Source organism: Cervus elaphus, chromosome 17, assembly GCF_910594005.1.
Source record: "Cervus elaphus chromosome 17, mCerEla1.1, whole genome shotgun sequence".
NCBI lineage: Eukaryota > Metazoa > Chordata > Mammalia > Artiodactyla > Cervidae > Cervus > Cervus elaphus.
Window position 1 is genome coordinate 28,266,174 of NC_057831.1, and position 17,098 is coordinate 28,283,271.

The window sequence follows — 17,098 nt, forward strand, 5'->3', positions numbered from 1 at the left end:
GGGGCAATCGCCCAGGATGGAGGGGAAGCGTTACAGCTTCAGAGGATGGCACAACAGCCAGTTACGAGTAGAAGGACCTGCATCCCGCATGGATGGTCCATGCCAGCAGCCTGCATTCCCCAGACTGAGACACGTGTCTACTTGGTGCTAAGGCTCAGGCTTCAGAGATCAGGCCCAGGTAAAGGACTGGGGTAGCTGCACGGAGACAGCTTGAAGGGGCTGGAGTGTGGGGTAGGTGCCACTGAAGGCGTATGTGGAGGGAGGCTGGGCCTGCCATGGGGTGGGCACGGGCCACTGCGTCTGCACAGCACCGATCACGGGGGTAATGGCTGGCACATACCGAGGAAGGGGGAGGCAAGCATCCACATCAGAAACAGCTCTCACACCAAAAATATTAAACCTGCACAAGCTGTAATTGGATGCTCTCACATAAGATAGACCTCCAAGACCATGGTAGGTGACTTTACTCCTAAATATGCAGAATAAGAGAAATGTTAAAAAAAAAAAAAAAAGCAGAGAAACCATTCCCAGTGAAAAGACCAAGAAATTCGTTCCTGCGAAAGAACAATGAAATAGATCTCTTTGGTTTAATAGATATCAAGTTCAAAAAGAAGGTAATGAAAATACTGAAGGAATTAAGACAAGCTATCAACAGAAATACAGCTTACTGTAAAAAAAAAGTAATTAGAAACTATAAGCAGAAGTCAAGAAAGATTAGAAACTTCATTTGCTGAGACAAAAGCTGAGCTAAAGGCAATGAATAGCAGAATGGATAATGCAGAAGAATGGATAAGTGATTTGGAATATAGAATAATGGAACTAATTATATTGTCACCCTGCTTATTGAACTTATATGCAGAGTACAGCATGAGAAACGCTGGGCTGAATGAAGCACAAGCTGGAATCAAGATTGCCGGGAGAAATATCAATCTCAGAGATACAGATGACACCACCCTATGGCAGAAAGCGAAGAAGAACTAAAGAGCCTCTTGATGAAAGTGAAAGAGGAGAGTGAAAAAGTTGGCTTAAAATTCAACATTCAGAAAACTAAGATCATGGCATCTGGTCCCATCACTTCATGGCAAATATGTGGAGAAACAATGGAAATAGTGTGAGACTTTATTTTCTTGGGCTCCAAAATCACCGCAGATAGTGACTGCAGCCGTGAAATTAAAAGACGCTCCTTGACCACTTCTGGGAATACACACTGAGGAAACCAGATCTGAAAGAGACACATGCACCCCAATGTTCATCGCAGCACTGTTTATAATAGCCAGGACATGGAAGCAACCTAGATGCCCATCAGCAGACGAATGGATAAGGAAGCTGTGGTACATATACACCATGGAATATTACTCAGCCATTGAAAAGAATTCATTTGAGTCAGTTCTAATGAGATGGATGAAACTGGAGCCCATTATACAGAGTGAAGTAAGCCAGAAAGATAAAGAACATTACAGCATACTAACACATATATATGGAATTTAGAAAGATGGTAATGATAACCCTATATGCAAAACAGAAAAAGAGACACAGATGTACAGAACAGACTTTTGGATTCTGTGGGAGAAGGCGAGGGTGGGATGTTTCAAGGGAACAGCATCGAAACATGTATATTATCTATAGTGAAACAGATCACCAGCCCAGGTTGGATGCATGAGATAAGTGCTCGGGCCTGGTGAACTTGGAAGACTCAAAGGGATTGGGTAGAGAGGGAGGTGGGTGGGGGGGATCGGGATGGGGAATACATGTAAATCCATGGCTGATTCATGTCAATGTATGACAAAACCCACTACAATATTGTAAAGTAATTAGCCTCCAACTAATAAAAATAAATGAAAAGAAAAGAAAAGATGCTCCTTGGAAAAAAAGTTATGACCAAACAAGACAGCATATTAAAAAGCAGAGACATTACTTTGCCAACAGAGGTCTATCTAGTGAAGGCTATGGTTTTTCCAGTAGTCATGTATGGTTGTGAGAGTTGGACTATAAAGAAAGCTGAGTGCCAAAGAATTGCTTTTGAATGGTGGTGTTGGAGAAGACTCTTGAGAGTCCCTTGGACTGCAAGGAGAACCAACCAGTCCATCCTAAAGGAAATCAGCCCTGAATAGTCATTGAAAGGACTGATGTTGAAGCTGAAACTCCAATACTTTGGCCATCTGACGCGAAGAACTGACTCATTTGAAAAGACCCTGATGCTGGGAAAGATTCAAGGTGGGAGGAGAAGGGGACGACAGAGGATGAGATGGTTGGATGGCATCACTGACTCAATGGACATGAGTTTGAGTAAACTCTGGGAGTTGGTATTGGAGAGGGAAGCCTGGCATGCTGCAGTCCATGGGGTTGCAAAGAGTCGGACATGACTGAGCGACTGAACTGAACTGAACTAAGCACCCCCCTCCTTTTTTTTTAAAAAGCACCTAAGAGACCTATAGGATAATATATAGATTACCATCTATGCTAATCTATGCTAATAGGGATTTCAGAGAAAGAAGAAAGAGAGAAAGTGATTGAAAATATATTTAAAGCAATTATGGCTGCAAACTTCCCCAGTGTGAAGAAGGGAACAGATATTCCAGTATAGGAAGCACAGTGGGTTCCAAACAAGATGAATCCAAATAGACCTACACCAAACATATCATAATTAAAATGATAAAAATTAAAGAGGGGACACTGAGGGCAGCAAGGTAAAACAGAGTTAATTATAAGGGAACCCCCATAGGGCTATAAGCTGATTTCTCTACAGAATCATTGCAGACCAGAGGATGTGGCAAAATATATTCAAAGTCCTGAAGGAGAAAAGTCTAGAAAATACCTAGAATACTCTACCCAGGAAGATTATCATTAACAATAGAAGGAGAGAGAGAGAATTTCTCAGACAAGCAAACTAAAAGAATACAACAATACTAAATCTACCCTTAAGTGTTGAAAGATCTTCTCTAAATGGAAAAGGAATGAGAAGCTATATGAAAATCACAATTGGAAAGTATCACTTACGTAACTCAGTATATGGTAAAAAATTTTTTTAATTTTTTGACTGCACTATGCAGCATGCAGGAGATCCCCAGTGAGGGATCAAACCTGAGCCCCCTGCATTGGGAATTCAGAGTCCTAACCATTGGACTGCCAGGGAAGTTCCCCCAATTTTTTTAATTAAAAAAGTGTTTTTGAAAACGATGATAATCAGAATTAACAACAAAAGGATAAACATGAAGATGAAAAAGTGGACATCCAAAATTGTAAAATGTATGGAGGAGAGTAAGAAAATGAAAAGATTCTTCTGTTTACAATGTGTTTGAACCTGTATGACTATTGGTCTACAGGAAATAGATATAGGAGGGGGTTACATACTTGAAAAACAGGGTAACCACAAGTGAAAAATACACAGTAGATTCACAAAAATAAAAAAGAACACAAGCATAAAAGGAAATAATCAAACCACAAAAGGAAAACCAATAAGAAAGGTACAAAGGAGAAACAGAATCAACTGTAAAAGAAGCTTTAAAATGGCAGTAGATACTTATCTATTAGTAACTACATTAGATGTCAATGGACTAAATGCTGCAATCAAAAGACAGGTGGCAGGTTGGATAATAATAATAAAACAAGAGCCTATAACATTCTGCCTATAAAAGTTCACTTAGGACAGAGGACACACATAGACTAAAAGTAAGAGGATGGAAAAAGATATTTTATGCAAAGGGAAATGACAGGAAAGAGGGGAATCACAGTACTCATATAAGACAAAATTGAGTTTAACACAAAGGCCATAAAGATAGACACAATATAATGTTAAAAAAATCAATACAAGAAGGGGATATTATTCTTATTGACACATATGCATCTAACATAGGAGCACTCAGACACATAAAACAAATACTAACAAACAGAGAGAGAAATTCACATGAATACAATAATAGCAGGGACTTTAATACCCCACTCACATCAATGGAATGATCTTCTAGATAGAAAACCAATAAGGAAACTGATGTCCTAAATAATACAACAGAAAAGTTAGACTTAATATTTTCAAGATATTACCCCCCTTAGAATGAATGCAGTCTTTTCAAGTGCACATGGAACATTCTCTCAGATTGACCACATACTAGAGCACAAAGCTATGACAAACCTTGACAGTGTATTAAAAAGCAGAGACATCACTTTTCCAACAAAGGTCCATATAGTCAAAGCTACACTTTTTCCACTAGTCATAAATGGATGTGAATGTTGGACCATAGAGAAGTCTGAGGGCATAAGAATAAATGGCAAATGAGGGCAAAAGAATAAATGCTTTTAAATTGTAGTTCTGGGAAAGACTTTTGAGAGTCCCTTGGACAGCAAGGAAATCAAACAAGTCAATCCTAAAGGAAATCAACACTGAATATTCATTGGAAGGACTGATGCTGAAGTGCCAATACTTTGGCCCCCTGATGCAAAGAGCTGATTCATTGGAAAAGAGCCTGATGCTGCGAAAGATTGAGGGCAGGAGGAGAAGGGAGTGACAGAGGATGAGATGGCATCATAAACTCAATGGATATGAGTCTGAGCAAATTCCAGGAGATAGTGAGGAACAGGGAAGCCTGGCATGGTGCAGTCCACGTGGTCACAAAGAGTTGGATGTGATTTAGTGACTGAACAACAAATAAGGGCAGAAACAAGCCTCAGTAAATTTACAAGTATAGAAATTATTTCATGCATCTTTTCTTACCACAATAGCATGAAACTAGAAATCAGCCACAGAAAAAGAAATAAGACAAGGTTGACTACATGGAGACCAGACAGCATGCTACTAAAAAAACAATGGTTCCAGAATTTAATCAAAGAGGAAATTTAAAATTGCCATGAGACAAATGGTAGTGAACACACAACCATACAAAGTCTATGAAATATAGCAAAAACAGTTCTTAGAGGGAATTTTATAGCCTTCCTCAAAAAAATAAGAAAAATCTCAAATAAACAGTGCACCTACCACCTAAAAGAATTAGGAAAGAAAGAGAAACAAAATCTAAATCAGCAGAAGGAGGGAAATAATAAAAGATCAGAGAGGAAATAAATAAAATAGAGATTTAAAAAACAAGAAAATAAATCAATAAGACCAAGGCCTGACTCCTTGAAAGTATAAACAGAAGCAACATACCTCTGGCCAGGCTTACCAAGAAGGAAAGGGAGAGAACTCAAATAAAGTAACAAATGAAAAAGAATTAATAATGAATAAGGCATAAATTAAAAAATATATATGTGAGAATATATATATATATATATATATATATGTGAGAATATCATGAACAATTATATGCCAATATATTCAACAAATATATATATATATATATATATATATATATATATATATATATATATATATATATATATAAACTCCCTACAGAAGTCCAGGAGCAGATGACATCATAGGCAAATTCTCCCAAACATACAAAGAACTCGTATGAATTTTTTCCAAAAGACTAAAGAGGAGAGAACATTCCCAAAGACATTGTATGAAGCTGCCATCACCATGATAACCCACACCAGACAAAGATACCTCCAAAAAAGAAAATTACAGGCCAACATCTTTGACGAATGTAAATGCAAAAATTCCCTACAAAGTATTAGTAAGCTGTATCCAACAGCACATAAAGAAGGTCATACACCACAATCTAGCTGGAGTCCTCCAAGTTCACGAGGATGGATCAACATATGTAAATCAATAAATGTGGTACACATCAACAACAACAAAAAAACCCACATGATAACCTCAGTAGATGCAGAAAAAACATATGACAAATTTAAGCATTCATTCATGATAAAATCTTTTACCAAAGTGGGTATAGATGAAACATAACTCAACATAATAAAAGCCATTTATGATAAACCCATAGCCAATATAATAATGGTGAAAATATGAATGTCTTCCCACTAAAATTAGAATAAGACAAGCATGCCCACTCTCACCACTTCAGTTCAACATAATATTGGAAGTTCTATCTACTGTGAGAAAAAGAACTAAAAGTTATCTAAATTGGAAGGGAAAAGTAAATTTGTCATTATATATGCATATGGCATTATGTTCTCTATATATAGTAATGATAATACTATTTATGTACCTGTCTGAGAAAACCTGAAAGACTCCACACAAAAACTACTAGAACTGATAATCAAATTCAACAAGATAGCAGGATACAAGATTAACATACAGAAATTGATTACATTTATTTATGCTAACAATTAAATATCAGAAAGGGAGCATAGGGAACTTCCCTGGTGGTCCAGTGGTTAAGAAGCTGCCTTCCAGTGCAGGGGACATGGGTTCAATCCCTGGTTGGGAACTAAGATCCCACATCACACAACAAAAGATCCCATTGCTGTAACAAACATCTTGTGTACCACAAGACCTGACCCAGCCAAATTAATTAATTAAAAGAAAGGAAATATTAAAAAAAAAAAAAACTTTTAAAATTGCACCAAAAAAGTAAAATACTTCAGAATAACTTGACCAAGGAGGTGAAAGACTTATATGCAGAGAACTATAAAACATTAATAAATGAAACTGAAAGATGACTCAAAGAAATGGAAAAATATTCCATGCTCTTGGAGGAGGAATTATATTGTTATAATGGCTATTATACCCAAAGCAATCTACAGATTTAGTGTGAACCCTATCAAGTTACCAATGACAATTTTCAGAGAACAAGAGCAAATAACCTTAAAATTTATATGAAAAGACCCAGAATTGCCAAAGCACTCCTGAAGAAAAAGAACAAAGCAAGAGACATAACCCTCCCAGACATCATACAATACCACAAAGCTACAGTGATCAAAATGGCATGGTATTGGCACAAAAGACAGACATATGGGTCAATGGAACAGAATAGAGGACCCATAAATAAACTCAAACGGGTACAATTAATCTTTGACAAAAGATGCAAGAATATACAATGGGAAAAGAGTCTCTTCAACAAGGGATGTTGGAAAAATTGGGCAGCAACATATAAGTCAATGAAGTTAGAATACACTATCAAAGTATACACAAAAATAAACTCCAAATGGCTTAAAGCCTTAAACATAAGACAACATTATAAAACTCATAGAAGAGAACATAAGCAAAATATTCTCTGACATAAATCATACCATTGTTTTCTTAGGTCAGTCATCCAAGCAAGAGCAATAAAAGCAAAAATAAACAAATGGAACCTCATCAAACTTAGAAGCTTTGTGTAGCAAAAGAAACAACAAAGTGGAGAGACAACCTATGGAATAGGAGAAAGTATTTGCAAATGATGTGATTGACAAGGCCTTAATTTCCAAAATACATTAACAGCTCATACAACTCAACAACATAAAACAACCCAATCAAAAAATGGGCAGTAGACCTTAATAGACATTTCTCCCAAGACAACAAGAGATGCCAGTAGACGTATGAAAAGACGCTGCCGCCGCCGCCAAGTCGCTTCAGTCGTGTCCGACTCTGTGCGACCCCATAGACGGCAGCCCACCAGGCTCCCCTGCCCCTGGGGTTCTCTAGGCAAGAACACTGGAGTGGGCTGCCATTTCCTTCTCCAGTGCATGAAAGTGAAAGTGAAGTCGCTCAGTCGTGTCTGACTCTTAGCGACCCCATGGACTGCAGCCTACCAGGCTCCTCCGTCCATGGGATTTTCCAGGCAAGAGTACTGGAGTGGGTTGCCATTGCCTTTCCCAATGAAAAGGTGCTAAACATCACTAATTATTAGAAAAGTGAAAATAAAAACTACCATGAGGTACCATCTCAAACTGGTCAGAATGGCCATCATTAAACAGTCTAAAAATAACAAATGCTGGAGAAGCTGTGGAGAAAAGGGAACCCTCCCTACACTGTTGGTGCGAGTGTAAGTTGGTGCAGCCACTATGGAAATAGAATGGAGGCTCCTCATGAAACTAAAAATAGAGTTGCCGTATGATCTGGAATTCCCTCCCTGAGCATATACCCAGACAGACCTATAATTCAAAAAGATACATGCATCCCTGTGTCCATAGCAGCACTATTCACAATAACCAAGATATGGCAGTAACATAAATGTCCATAGACAAGTGGGTGGATAAAGAAAATGTGGTATCTATGTGCATGCACACACACACACACACACGCGCATACACACAATGGAATACTATTCAGCCATAAAAAGAATGAATCAATGCCAATTACAGCAACATAGATGGAACTAGAGATCATTATACTAAATAAGAAAGAAAAAGACAAATACCATATGATATCACTTACATGTGGAATCTAAAATATGACACCAGTGAACTTATCTATGGAACATAAAAACTCAGACTCACAGTCATAGAGAACAGACGTGGTGTGCAAGGGGGTGGGAGGGGTTAGAGTGGGAATTTGGTAAGCAACAAGGTTCTACTGTATAGCACAGCAAAGTATATTCAGTATCCTGTGATAAAGCAGAATGGAAAATAATGTGTGTGTGTGTGTGTACATGTAACTGAAACACTTTGCTATAGAGCAGAAATTAACACATTGTAAATCAACTATACTTCAGTTAATAATAAAACATCTACCCAGCATTCTAAGATCATAAATGTTTTCTTATTCTAAAAAAGCCTTTATATTTCAACTATTTATCCTTCATGCCCCACGAATCCTAGGTAACCTCTCATCTTTTTACTATTTCCATGGTTTTGCCTTTTTAGAATGCCATAGTTGAACAGTGTAATGTCTTTTGAGCTTCTCTTCTTTTGCAATATGCATTTAAAGTTCCTCAATAGGTTTTATGGCATGACAACTCATTTCTTTTTGGCACTGAATAAAATCTCATGGTCTGGGTGGACCACAATGTATTTATCCATTTACCTACTGAAGCTTATCTTTGTTGCCTCCATGTTTTGGTAATTATGAATAAAACTGCTATAAATGTCTGTCTTGAAGTTTTTTGTAGACAAACATTTTTAAATCATTTGGGTAAATATTAATACAAATCATGTGGCCTATCTAGTAAGAATAAGTTTAGTTTTGTAAGAAGTCACCAAAGTGTCCCAAAGTAGGTGTACCATTTATGTTCTCATCAGCAATGAATGAGTTTTTGTTCCACATCCTCACCAGTATTTGGTGTCAGTGTTTGAGATTTTGGCCATTCCAATAGATGTGTAGTGGTGTAATTGGTTTAATTTGTAATTCCCCACTGATGTTTGGTGCTGAGCATCTTTTCATATGCCTATTTGATATGTGTATATCCTTGCTGAAATATCTGTTTAGATTTTTTGCCCACGTTAAAATCAGATTATTCAGTTTTAAGAGTTCTTTGTATGTTTTGATAATGTTCCTTTATCAGATCTGTCTCTTGCAAATGTTTTCTCCCAGTCTGTTACTTGCCTTCTCATTTTCTTGACAGTAGCAAGAAAGCTTGGTAGAACAGAAGCTTTCAATTTTAATGAAGGCTTATTAATCAATTATTTCTTTCACAGGTTATGTCCTTGACATTATACCTAAAAAGTTATCTCCAAACACAAGATCATCTAGTTTTTCTACTATGTTATCCTCTAAGTTTCTTGGTTTTGCATTTTACATTTAGGTCAGTTTAGATAATTTTTATGAAGGGTGTAATATGTGTGTTCAGATCCGTTTGTGCATTTGGATGTTCAGTTGTTACAGCACTGTAACAGTTGGTTGAAAAGACAGTCTTTGTTCTGCTGTATTGTCTTTATTCCTTTGTCAAAGACCAGTTGGCTGAGATGGAATGAGGAGGGGTGGGTGGAGAGGGGCTTAAGGAGAAGGGGATATGTGTGTACCTAGAGCCAATGCATGTTGCAGTACAGCTGAAACTAACACAACATTGTAGACCAAATATACTCCAATTAAAAAAAATTAAAAAGATGAGTTGACTGCATTTGTGTGGGTCATTTTGGGGGCTTTTTATTCTGTTTCATTTATCTCTTAGTCTGTTCTTTCACCAGTACCACATTATTTTAATTACTGCATAGAATGTATCATAGAGTAAGTCTTGATGTATATATTTTTGTAAGCATAGTAGCCATTTTAGCATCACATAACTAATTTTATAAAATGACCATTCTATTTTGCTATATTGGGAACAATCTATAGCATTATCAGAAGTTCTTTTTAGAATATATAAAAGGCTATCAGCCTACTTATTAAATAAAACAATGCAATAAATATCATCTCATATACGAATTTGTGAAGAACCAGAATGATTTCTTAAAGTAAAATCCTAGACCTGAAATACACTTGTATTTTCTTCTACTTATTCTAATGTTCCATTTTTAAAAGTTAAACATTTAAATTTTCATGAGCCCATAATGTGAAGATATGATATATAGTCATTAACAAATCTCATTATTCCAGTACCAGTGAACTTTGAGTATATTCTTTTCCTGTTGACTTGAAATGCCAATTTTATCATATGCTAAATCATATGTTTAAGCACAACTCTACTTTTCCACCGACTTCCCCCACCTATATTGGGGTTTGAGCCATTGTTTTAAATATTATAGACATATTATTTTATAAAGACTGATTTTATAATCTCCCACACTTCCCCAAATCCTTCTCAGATGGACATTAAATTTGACACCCTTTCAGATCCAGAAGCCTTTGGGGAAAGATACAGAGAGAACTGGTACAATGAATAGGCTCTGGAAGATTTTCTTTCCTTTCCTCTGCTTTAGACAAAGTCTGATATACCTCCACTCCACTTCTACATCTCTGCTGCCCAGATACAGACATGCTAGTGCCTCAGTTTTGTCTTGCTCCTATTGTCAGAAGCAAAGCTGACTGTGTGCATGTCTAAGACTGTTTAGTGTGCTGTGCCATGATTGAAACTAGAAGCTCACAAAATTATACTGAATCCAGAGGAGAGAAGACACGTTGGCAGAGTAAGTGACCTTGAACTCACATCCTCTCATGAGAACACCAATATCACAACTAATTGCTGAATAACCAACAATAAAAAAGACTGGAGCCTACCAAAAAAGATACTCTATATTGAAAAACAAAGAAGAAATCACAATGAGATGGTAGGAGGGGTGTACTCAAGATATAATCAAATCCCATAATCACCAGGTGGGCAACCCACAAACTGTAGAATAATTATATCACAGAAGTTCTCTCACAGGAGTGAGCCCCACATCAGGCTTTCTAGCCTGAGAGTCCCCAGAGCATTTGCTTTGAAGGTCAGTGGAGCTTGATCACAGCAGCTCCACAAGACTGGGCAAAACAGAGACTCTACTCTTGGAGGATACACACAAGATCTCCATGTGCCCTAGGATCCAGGGCAGAAGCAGTGACTTCATGTGATCCTGAGCCAGACCTACCTGCTGGTCTTGGAGGGTCTCATTGGGAGGTGGTGGGGGAGGGTGGTGATTTGAGTCTCCCTTGAGATATAAAGCTGGAGGCACACATATCAGGGAGCACTTGTCTGAAGGCTGACATCTTACTTGGGACATTAACACCAAGACCTGGCCCCACAAAACAGCCTGTAGATTCCAGTGGCTGGAGTGACTCAGGCCAAACAACCAACAGCACAGGAACACAGTCCCACCCATCATCAGAAGGTCAATGATCAACACCAACCAGTACCCAGGGATGAGCCCCTCCCACCACAAATTTCTAGACCAACGTCACCCACGAGGGAGCAGAAACCAGAAGCAAAAAATATACATCCCCACGGCCTGTGGAACTGAGCCCACAAACATAGTTGTAGGCTAGCCCAGCCTACAGCTGGACAGGTCCCTGGCCAGTGGATGACGGGAGGGGAGTGTACTGCTGGGACACATAGGACATCCCCTACAGTGGACAGCTTCTCTAAGGTCAAGAAATGTACTAACTTTGTACATACATAAAACTACAAATAGAAGTTTAGACAAAATGAGATGACATAGAAACATGTTTGCAATGAAGAGACAAGATAAAACCCCCTATGAATAACCAAGTGGTGTGGAGATAGGCAGTCTACACAAGAAAGAGTCCAAAGATGATCAAGGAACTCAGGAAAAGAATGTGATATAATTATTCTCCAGTTTGTGGGTTGCCAACCTGGTTTTGATTATATCTTGAGTACGCCCCTCCTACCATCTCACTGTGATTTCTTCTTTGTCTTTGGATATAGAGTATCTTTTTTTGATAGGTTCCAGTCTCTTTTACCGTTGATGAACTGATCCAGAGTTTATGAGAAATTTTTAACAAACAATTACAAAAATTAAAAAAAACAACCAAACAGTTGAAGAATACAATGAAATGAAAAATACAGTAGAAGAAATTGATAACATAATAAATCAGGTAGAAAAACAAATAAGTGAGCTAGATGACAGAGTGGTGGAAATCACTACAGAACAGAAGAGTTAAAAGAAACAAGGCCAGGGCTTTCCTGGTGGCTCAGTGGTAAAGAATCCATCTGCCAATGCAGGAGGCACAGTTCTGATCCCCGATCTGGGAAGATCCCGCATGCTGTGGAGCACCTAAGCCGGTATGCCACAATTGCTGAGCCTGTGCTTTAGAGCCCAGGAAGCACAAATGTTGAAGCCCTCATGCCCTAGAACACATGCTCCACGCACCATAAGAGAAGGCCCCCCACCATAACTAGAGAGTGGCCCCTGCAACTAGAGAAAAGACCACACAGCAACACAGACCCAGCACAGCCAACAATAAAAAAATCATTAAAAATAAAAAGAAACAAGGACAGTTTAAGAGACCTCTTGAACAATGTAGAAATGCACCAACATTTGCATTATAGCTGTCCTAGAAGGATAAGAAGAAAACAGCTTGGGAAAATGTTTGAAGACATAATGCAGAAACTTCCCTAATATGGGAAAGGAAGCAGTCACGCAAGTCCATGGAGCAGAGAGATTACCATAATGAATCAATCCAAGGAGAAACACAGTGAGATACATAATAATCAAATTGACAAACACTAGAGATAAAGAGAAAATACTAAAAAGAAGTGAGGGAAAAGTGACAAATAATATACAAAGGAACCCCCATAAAGTTATCAGCTGATTTTTCAGCAGAATATCTGCAGGCCAGAATGGGGTGGCACAAAATATTTCTAGAAGGGAATAAATAAAGGAATAAAATCTTTCCTTTTCATAGAAGGGGAAAACCTACATCCAAGAATACTCTACTCAGCAAGGCTCTCACTCAGATTTGATGGGAAATAAACAGCTTTACAGATGACCAAAAGCTTGGAGAATTCAGCACCACCAAACCAGCTTTACAACAAATGCTAAAGGAACTTCTCCAAACAGAAAAAGGAAAGGCCACAACTAGAAACAAGCAAATTACGAATGGGAAATCTCACCCATAAAGACAAACATATGGTAAAGGTAGGAAATCATCCACACACAAATCTGTTACCTAAACCAATAATATAATTATACAGTGGAAGTGACAAATAGATTGAAGAGATTAAACCTGATAGGATGCCTGAAGAACTGTGGACAGAGATTAGCAACATTGTACAGGACGTGGTAACCAAAACCATCTCCAAGGAAAAGAAATTTAGCAAAGCAAAATGGTTGTCTGAGGGAGTCCTTACAACTAGCACACAAAAGAAGAGAAGCAAAAGGCAAAAGAGAAAAGGAAAGATATGCCTATCTGAATGTAGAGTTTCAAAGAATAGCAAGGAGATATAATAAGAAAACCTTCTTAAGTGAACAATGCAAAGAAATAGAAGAAAACAAAAGAATGGGAAAGATTGGAGATCTCTAAGAAAATTGGAGATACCAAGGGAACATTTCAAACAAAGATGGGCACAATAAAGGACAGAAATGGTAAGGACCTAACAGAAACAGAAGAGATTAAGAAGAGGTGGTAAGAATACACAGAGGAACTGTACAAAAAAGGCCTTCATGACTCAGATAATGATGATGGTGTGGTCACTCAACTAGAGCCAGACATCCCAGAAAGCGAAGTCAAGTGGGCCATAGAAAGCAATAGCATGAACAAAGCTAGTGGAGGTGATGGAATTCCAGCTGAGCTATTTCAGATCCTAGAAGATGATGCTGCACTCAAAATGACAGCAAATTTGGAAAACTCACCAGTGGCCACGGGACTGGAAAAAGGTTATTTTTCATTCCAATCAGAAAGAAGGGCACTGCCAAAGAATGTTCAAACTGCCACACAATTGCATGCATTTCACATGCTAGCAAGGTAATGCTGACAATCCTCCAAGCTAGGCTACAACAGTGTATGAACTAAGAACTTCCAGATGCACAAATTGGATTTAGAAAAGGCAGAGGAACCAGAGATCAAATTACCAACTTTTGTTGGATCATAGAAAAAGCAAGGGAATTAAAAAAAAAACAAAAAAACAAAAAAAAAAACATCTACTTCTGCTTCATTGACTACCCTAAAGCCATTGACTGTGTGGATCACAACAAATTATGGAAAATTCTTAATACCAGGGCACTTTACCTGCCTCATGAAAAACCTATATGCAGGTCAAGAAGCAAGAGTTAGAACCAGACATGGAACAATGGACTGGTTCAAAATTAGGAAATGAGTACGTTAAGACTGCATATTGTTGCCCTGATTGTTTAACTTATATGCAGAGTACGTCATGTGAAATGCCAGGCTGGATGACTCAAAGCTAGAATCACAATTGCAGGAAGAAATATCAATAACTTCATATATGCAGATGACACCACCTTAATGGCATAAAGCAAAGAGGAACTAAAGAGCCTCTTGATGAGGGTGAAAGAGAATAGCAAAAATGTTGGTTTAAAACTCAACATTCAAAAAACTAAGATCATGGCATCTGGTCCCATCACTTCATGGCAAACAGATGGGGAAAGTGGAAACAGTGACAGACTTTATTTTCTTGGGCCCCAAAATCACTGCAGATGTTGAATAAAGCAATGAAATTAAAAGACTATTGCTCCTTGAAAGAAAAGCTATGACAAACCTAGACAATGAATTAAAAAGCAGAGACATCACCTTGCCAACAGAGGTCCGTCTAGTCAAAGCCAGGGTTTTTCCAGTAGTCATGTATGGATGTGAGAGTTGGACCATAAAGAAGGCTGAGCACAAAGAGTTGATGGTTTCAAACTGTTGTGTTGGAGAAGACTCTTGAGAGTCCCTTGGACTGCAAGGAGATCAAACCAATCAATCCTACAGGAAATAAACCCTGAATATTTATTGGATGGACTGATGCTGAAGTTGAGGCTCCAATACTTTGGCTACCTGATGGGAAGAGCCAATTCACTGGAAAAGACCCTGATGCTTGGAAAAATTGAAGGTAGAAGGGGACGACAGAGGATGAGATGATTGGATACTATCATTGACTCAATGGATGTGAATATAAGCAAACTCTAGGAAACAGTGAAGGAGAGAAGCCTGGCATGCTGCAGTCCATGATATTGCAGAGTGGGGCAAGACTGAGTGACTGAACAATGAACAAAAAAACAATAATTTTGTGATGTGTACAAATGCAGGATATTTGAAATTAGGAGATCAGCAACTTAAAACAATCATGTATATTTAAATATGTAGCTAGAGAGTGCTATATCAAAACCTCATGATAACCACAAGTCAAAAGTGCAATAGATATACACACACATAAAAAAACAATGCAAATAGAAAACTAAAGAAATCCATTAAATCATATGAAAAGAGAATAGAAGAGGGAGGGCATTAAAAAGAGCTACAAAAGCAAATCCAAAACAATTTAAAGATGAAAATGAGAACATGCACATTGATAATTACCTTAAATATGAATGGATTAAATGCTCCAACCAAAAGGCACAGACCAGCTGAATGGATACAAAAACAAGACCCATATATATGCTACCTATAAGAGACCAACTTCAGATCTAGGGACACGTGTAGACTGAACATGAGGGGTTGATGAAAGGTATTCCATTCAAAAGGAAATAAAAAGAAATATGGAGTAGCAATACTTTTATCAGACAAAATAAATTTTAAAATAGACATAGAAGGATAGTACATAATGATCAAGGGATCTAGCCAGAAAAAGATAAAATAATTGTAAATATATATGCATCCAATATCAGTTCAGTTCAGTTCAGTCGCTCAGTCGTGTCCAACTCTCTGCAACCCCATGAATTGCAGCACGCCAGGCCTCCCTGTCCATCACAAACTCCCGGAGTTTACTCAAGCTCATGCCCATCAGTCGGTGATGCCATCCAGCCACCTCAACCTCTGTCGTCCCCTTCTCCTCCTGCCCCCAATCCCTCCCAGCATCAGGGTCTTTCCCAATAAGTCAACTCTTTGCATGAGGTGGCCAAAGTATTGGAGTTTCAGCTTCAACATCAGTCCTTCCAATGAACACCCAGGACTTATCTCCTTCAGGATGGACTGGTTAGATCTTCCTGCAGTCCAAGGAACTCTCAAGAGTCTTCTCCGACACCACAGTTCAAAAGCATCAATTTTTCGGTGCTCAGCTTTCTTCACAGTCCAACTTTCACATCCATACATGACCACTGGAAAAATCATAGCTTTGTTGGCAAATGTAATGTCTTTGCTCTTTAATATGCTATCTAGGTTGGTCATAACTTTCCTTCCAAGGAGCAAGTGTCTTTTAATTTCATGGCTGCAGTCACCATCTGCAGTGATTTTGGAGCCCCCCAAAATAAAGTCTGACACTGTTTCCACTGTATCCCCATCTATTTCCCATGAGGTGATGGGACCAGATGCCATGATCTTAGTTTTCTGAATGTTGAGCTTTAAGTCAACTTTTTCACTCTCCTCTTTCACTTTCATCTAGAGGCTATTTAGTTCCTCTGCACTTTCTGCCATAAGGGTGGTGTCATCTGCATATCTGAGGTTATTGATATTTCTCCCAGCAATCTTAATTCCAGCTTGTGCTTCTTCCAGCCCAATGTTTCTCGTGATGTACTCTGCATATAGGTTAAATAAGCAGGGTGACAATATACAGCCTTGACGTATTCCTTTTCCTATTTGGAACCAGTCTGTTGTTCCATGTCCAGTTCTAACTGTTGCTTCCTGACCTGCATACAGAGATCTCAAGAGACAGGTTAGGTGGTCTGGTACTCCCATGTCCTTCAGAATTTTCCACAGTTTATTGTGATCCACACAGTTGAAGGCTTTGGCATAGTCAATAAAGCAGAAATAGATGTTTTT

At 38.3% G+C, this 17,098-nt stretch overlaps 1 protein-coding gene across 4 annotated transcripts in view; it reads left to right on the plus strand.

Annotated features, from left to right (window-relative positions):
• STPG2 (sperm tail PG-rich repeat containing 2) overlaps positions 1 to 17,098 on the plus strand; it is a 619,397-nt gene that overhangs the window by 552,991 nt on the left and 49,308 nt on the right. The gene's annotated exons all lie outside the window — the stretch shown is intronic.